Here is a 7078-nt window from a genome sequence, read left to right on the forward strand (position 1 = left end):
TATGAGATAACTCAATAAAATTTAATAAGACTTAACCAAGTATGTAGATCTATTGTTTTAGAACTACCAACGTACGTTAAGCGAGTGTTCGGTTTGTCGTCCAACTTTGTTATGAGATCAAGTTGGATACAACATTTTCAAGTACTTAAGAAAATAATTAAAATCAGTTTGTAAACTATTTTTAAGAAAATATACAAGTATTGATAGCTAAAAACACACTTGTGTGTGTCTTAAGCGAGTAAAAACCGGATCAGTTCGGTTTCCATCTCACACCAAGTTCATAGATGGATTCCACATACCCATATATCATAGATCGTGTATAATAATGTACAAATGAAAATATTTAAGTTCTACAACTAAAAAGTCAACAACAAGTCTTTTTAACAAAAGTTCGGTTTGATCGGTTTCCATTTCACAATGAGGTCATAGATGGTCTCCACATACCTAAGACTTGTACATGTGACTAGCAAACTAAAATGAGCAGAAGTTAAGCATGGTTAGTATGTATAAACAAGTTATATAAGTATACATATATATATATATCAAGAACACGAAGTCCTCCATGAAGCTTTGCCTTACAAGGTCCGAAACCTCACCGACTGGAGCCGGAGAAGTAACTACAGAAGGTAACAAGGGGTATAATATTATATATATGTCGTGTCACCATAAACAAGTATTAATAAGGTTAGATAAACAAATAGAATGAAAGATTTAACTCAGTTTGACTTTTAGAAGTCAAACCTTCAAGAACACAACAATAAACAACCTTGAATCTATGGAGTTTGAGAGAGAATTGAAAGATGTAGCAGGGGAAAATGAAGTGAATTAGTGGTGTATATATAGGGTAATGTTGGTGGTCAAAGATGGGTGTTAAACACAAGAAGTTTCATGCAAAAATGGTCATAAACGAACACAAAACAACAAAATCCCATAGTTGCAGCTGAAGCAGCTCGCGCTACGCGACCAATATAGGCTCCCCCGTCACGCGGCGCGATGGGGTGGAGGCTGGAATAGTTTTCAAACTTTAAAAAATGACAGTTTGGCCCCTGGAATTGGTTTTAAGTTTTAAGTGTTTTTAATGCATCTTAAGGCTCGAAAAGGATGTTTTCAAGACCCAACAAGTGTAAAACAATATTGTAACATAAAAACCATCATTTTGATTATGTCGGGGGTTTCGGTTTACAAAATAGGTCGATTTATAAGTATGTGAATAAAATAATGAAAACGGATCGGACTCCAAATTGACGAATGTCACAGTATAAAATAATTTATTTAAAGTTTATTTTTAATAACGATTACTTATAAACCAATATTGTATAAAATATAATTATTTATGAAATATTTGTACTTATAATATTAAAGTTGCAACGATATATATATATATATATAGGTATTGGATCATTTCAGAACTTTTTTTACAGCGAGAAGTGAATGTGTAACTCCATTAATCCCTAATTTCACTCCATTTCTTATGTGTAGGTGTGTAGTGTAGGTGCGTATGTATGTGTGTAGGTGCGTATATACGTGTGTCGGTACGTATGTTTGTATGTGTGTAGGTACGTAGGTTTCAATGTAGCTCGGTACATTAGTATGTGTATTGGTAGGTTTGAATGTGTATTAAGACATAAATACAACCAACCTACATACATGTAGGTAACATCATAAGCAAGGGAGTGAAAAATTAGGGATTAATGGAGTTACACATTCACTTCTCGCTGTAACATCACTTCTCGCAAGATCCATCCCCTATATATATATATATATACCACTGGTTTATAAAATACTTAACCAACTAATTATGTGAAATAATAAGGTATATTTTATAATTTTAATAATGTATTTTAAATAAACAAAACCTTTTTTTTTAAACAATTTATTGTATAAACCTTTAACGATTTTTTAATACTAATATACATACACACACACACATATATATATATATATTCATATATCCATGGTTTTAATCAAAGTTCGAAATGAAAACGAGTTAATATGTCGTATTTATAAAATACCGATTAGTTAATATATGTTTAATATTCATAATATAGTTTAGTTGATTAAATAAAACCATAATATGGATTAAAAACCAAAAACAGGCAAAAATTACGGGCTGGCCCCCAGCCTCCCAAGTCTTAAACATCAATACGCCAGCCAACTGGGCTGGCTTGCATTTCGTTATAAACATGCAACCAGTGAACTATGAACAACGCAGACCCAGAATTCTTAATAACCCTAGATCGATCAATTGGCCAAATCGTTAAGTGATTGGTCGATTGATCACAGGGCTATTAATCAGTGAAACCGCCGAGCCTGAAAATATAACAAATTACCTAATATGATGCAATTTTGATGACCAATACCACGACAAACGGTCGGCAGGGGGAAGATCGAGAACGCACAGAAGACAACTGAAATAATGAAATTAAAGCTAGGGGTTTTGATGGCGGGGTAAATATGATGGTGAATATATGTTTAATTGGATCATGGTGATCTCTATATACTATAACCCTAATCCCCTAGGACGATTTGATCGAATTTGTTAATACGTATCAGAGAGATTGTTAATTCCAAACTAAAAGCTTCGACGGGTCGATTAGGGAAAGTATAACACAAATCTTGATTCAATTACCAAGTTTGTGACGAGAATTAAGGTCCAAGCTAATCAAATGGGTAAACGGGTTCGTTATACTGGTCATGGGTTTGGGTTGGATAATGGGTAAATGGGATTAAAGATTATAATAATCAAAATTTGCAATTCAGTCCTTAAGGTATTGAGGTGGGAACAATAAGAGGTTAAAGTGTAATTTAGGGGTTAAATTGTATATCTTTGATAGTTATATATATATATATATATATATATATATATATATATTGTCACAACCCCCATCTTAGGCCTGGGCGTATGACCAACAGTTGGTACCACATTTGTAAACAATCAGAGTTACATTTAAAAAGCGAAAGTCTTGAAAACATGTGGATTTGAAATATAATATTTACTTTACAAAAGATGAGATTTTTAAAATACCCGTTTTTAAGTTTACTTGTTTTAATACCAAACCACCATTTTAATATTTTAAGTTTATATAAAAAGATCCGAGCCATCGGATATCTTGAGCACTTCGTTCTTCAAGCTCTAACTTTGATCACCTGCAAAATGTTAAGAAAATACGTCAGCAACGAATGCTGGTGAATATGCTGATACTAAAAATATTTTCTTTTACTTTATTACCCCTCCAGACTACGCCTGCCTCGGCCCATCGTGGCTTAGGAATAACAAAGCTAAAAAAACACAATTATAAACTCGAGTCTCTACATGAAAACCTACTAGAGGATATTACAACAGATGATACTACATGAAACGACCCCTACACATCCCATACTCGGTTGGTGGAGGCAGAGTTGGGAAGTGAGTGGCGCGATTTAGGGGCTCGTTGAGTTGGTTGTTAATGCGTGCAAGATCGGCAAGCAAGCGGTTGCGGTTAAGAGGTTCATGGAGTTGGTTACTGATGCTTTCAAAATCGGTACGCAACCGATTGAGTTTCTGGTCGAGATCAAGCATACGTCTCTCGGCTTGAAGATGAATTTCGAGCCTCATGAGCTCGACCTTTTGTCCTAACTCAACCAAGCGCTTCTCATTTGAAACACTTGCTTCTGCCACTTGCTTCATTTTCTCTAGCAAGTCTAGCAAGGTTTCTTCGGATGTTGGCACACGCATTTCTTTAGCAGTTTTCTTAACCGGACGCCACTCCATTCTCTCTCTTTGACAGTTTTAAAAGTGTTTTTAAGGTGTGAGAAAAATCAAATGAAGCAGCATGGATTTTCTCACAGCCCCCGACCCCTATACCCCGGGTGGGGAGCCGTGAACATTGATTGGTGGTATCGGTGTTTATTAAATTATTTTGCAGCGGAAAATTTCATCAGAACCGTAGTTAGGAAAATTATCAGAGTTATAAAAACACTATGATTATTATTATGATAAAACGGGAATTTAATCCATTTTGATACAAACATAAGTTTTATAGGGTTAAACCCTTATTTACAAAACACGTTTCTTTATTCTGGTGACAAGCCACTTATTTAAGCTGGAAGCCCGCAGGCATCATTCCTTTGTCTCTAACAAGTCACTTGAAACATGTTTAAAATATTTGATCAGCAAGAAATACTGGTGAGTACATTCATTTGAAAATGACACATTTTACATTTACAGCATTAAGATGTTTTTACACCTGCCTGCTTACAAATTACCGAAAGGTACTTGTCACTCGACCGTATCTATGACTGTGGTCATATTACTTATTGGCTAACACTTGTCCAATAAGTAACGTGTAATAGCCCAGTAGGAAAGCCTTGTATACAAAACCCCACAATACCAGTAGTAACCATCCCGTAAGTCTACAGAGACTTAATCACTGTAATGTATTTAAAATACTTTAAAAATATATTTGAAACCATTTAGACAATTTATCATGGGTTTTGTAGGTTTTGAAATCACGATGACAGTGTCAGAAAAATAGTTGTCTCACACAAATGTGAGTTGTACAAAAACTCGAATGTCTCACCTTGCAAGTTTACAATTAAAGAACACCTCCTGGTATTAAGCACCTAGGATAAATACAATGTAGTATAACTAGATTAGTATAAAACCAATAATCATAATGATAATCACGAGAGTAGAAACTTTACACGATGGCACAATGTCATACCTTAACAGGCAGAGCTTTCGGATTCGTGTATACTTCTTTCTATCGGATAGGGTATCGCTACGATAACTTGGGTATTATACTAATAATATACTTATATGTGTGTGTATTCAGAGAGAAAGAAAGTTTTGAGCGAATTCTGAATGTCCAATTCCCTTTCTATTTATAGCAAGTTTCGGATCCCATCGCGGTACGCGATGGCCATAAATATAAAGTCGTCGCGTACCGCGAAGCATCTTATAGCTTCGCTGAGTTAGCCCTAAGCCTGCTACATGGCACGCCACGTGTCCTCTGCGTAACCTCCACGTCGCGGTACGCGATGGGTAACCCAAACCCGTCGCGGTACGCGATGGAAGGATTTTTATTTTATTTTAATTTTCAACAAAAATACTAAGGCGGCCCTTAATGCTGCGATGCGAGCGTGCGAAGTGCAAAGTACGCCATCAAAGCGCCACATTGCGCCCATCGCACTTCGCCCGAGCCCGTGCCCGTGCGCGTTCGGGTGCTTTGCACCCTCCTCTAGGACCACTGGGTGTGATATGTCTTATAAGAACATTAACATAGAAATTTCATTTCTTATAAAGAGCTCACTAGTTTGTTAATCTAGCGATGTGGGACAAGAGTTTACAAACCTATTTATACTATGGTGGTTCCTTCTCCATTTCTTTCCTCCACCAATGTGGGATGAAATTTCCTTCACTTATCTCTTTATTTTCATTTTATGGTTTGTTACAGTCTCCCCTCCTTATTTTGAATCTCGTCCTCGAGATTTGATTGGAATAAGTGTGGGTACTTTCATTTCATTTCAAACTCCAATTGCCAAGTATATTCTGGTCCACGCTTTGAATCTCACTTCACTTTGACCAGAACTATTCTTTTATGTTTGAGATTCTTGATCTTTCTATCTTCAATTTGCAAAGGTTTCTCAACGAATTTCAACTTTTCATTTACCTTTATATCTTGAAGAGGTACTTCTAGTGTTTTATCAGCTAAACATTTCCTTAAGTTACTTACATGAAATACATCATGTATACCTGACATTTCCTATAGTAATTCTAGTTTATAGGCTACTGGTCCAATTCGTTTGAGAATTTGAAATGGTCCAACAAATCTTGGACTTAACTTTCCTCTTTTACCGAATCGGATTACTCCTTTCCATGGAGATACTTTCAGTAGCACTTTGTCTCCAACTTGAAATTCCAATGGTTTAAGTCGATGATCCGCATAACTTTTCTGACGATCTCGTGCGGTCTTTAATCTTTTCTTAACTTGATTTATCTTATCAGCACTTTCTTGTATGATTTCAGGACCTGATAATTGTTTTCCTCCTATTTCTGCCCAACACACCGGAGTTCTGCACCTTCGTCCATAAAGGGCTTCAAATGGGGCAGCATTTATGCTTGTATGTAACTGTTATTATAGGAGAATTCTATTAGTGGTAAATGGTTATCCCAATTTCCACCAAAATCTATTACACATGCTCTTAGCATGTCCTCCAATGTTTGTATGGTCCTTTCACTTTGACCATCAGTCTGTGGATGGTATGCTGTGCCCAAATTTAATTTTGTTCCCATAGCTACTTGGAAACTTTTCCAAAAATGAGAAGTAAAACGGCTATACCGATCCGATATAATGGATAATGGAACTCCATGTAATGAGAAAACTTTGTCTACATACAGCTTAGCTAATTTTTCCATTTTGAAAGTTTCCTTCATTGGTATAAAATGAGCTGATTTTGTTAATCTGTCCATAATCACCCAGATTGTGTCATTACCTTTTCTTGTGATAAGTAATTTGGTAACAAAATCCATTGTTATTAATTCTCATTTCCATTCTGGCATTTCTAAATGTTGAAGTAATCCTGATGGCTTTTGATGTTCTGCTTTAACTTGTGAACAAGTTAAGCATTTTGAAACATAACTAGTTATGTCCTTTTTCATTCCTATCCACCAATAGATTTTCTTCAAATATTGATACATTTTATCTCTTCCAGGATGCATTGTGTATTTGGATTTATGGGATTCTTCGAGAATCTTTTCTCGTAAAACTCCTATGATTGATATCCAGATTCTGTTCCCCATTCGAAGAATTTCATCATTTCCTTTGACAAGTAGATCAATGGTACCATTTCTTTTCTCATCAGCAATATTATTTTCTTCTATTGCTTGTTTCTGAGCATTCTTTACTTCATCAATTAAATTGATTTGAAGTTCTAACCTTGGAGCTCGCACTCTTTTAGGTTTCTCGTGTTCTTTTCTGCTTAATGCATCGGCTACTATATTTGTCTTACCTTCACGGTATAGGATTTCACAATCATAATCACTAAGAATTTCCATCCAGCGTCTTTGCCTCATGTTAAGCTCCTTTTGCCCAAAGAT

This window comes from Bidens hawaiensis, unplaced genomic scaffold (assembly GCF_021521415.1).
Source record: "Bidens hawaiensis isolate Kalapana, Puna unplaced genomic scaffold, B.hawaiensis_p1.1 tig00067311_1, whole genome shotgun sequence".
Classification (NCBI taxonomy): Eukaryota; Viridiplantae; Streptophyta; class Magnoliopsida; order Asterales; family Asteraceae; genus Bidens; species Bidens hawaiensis.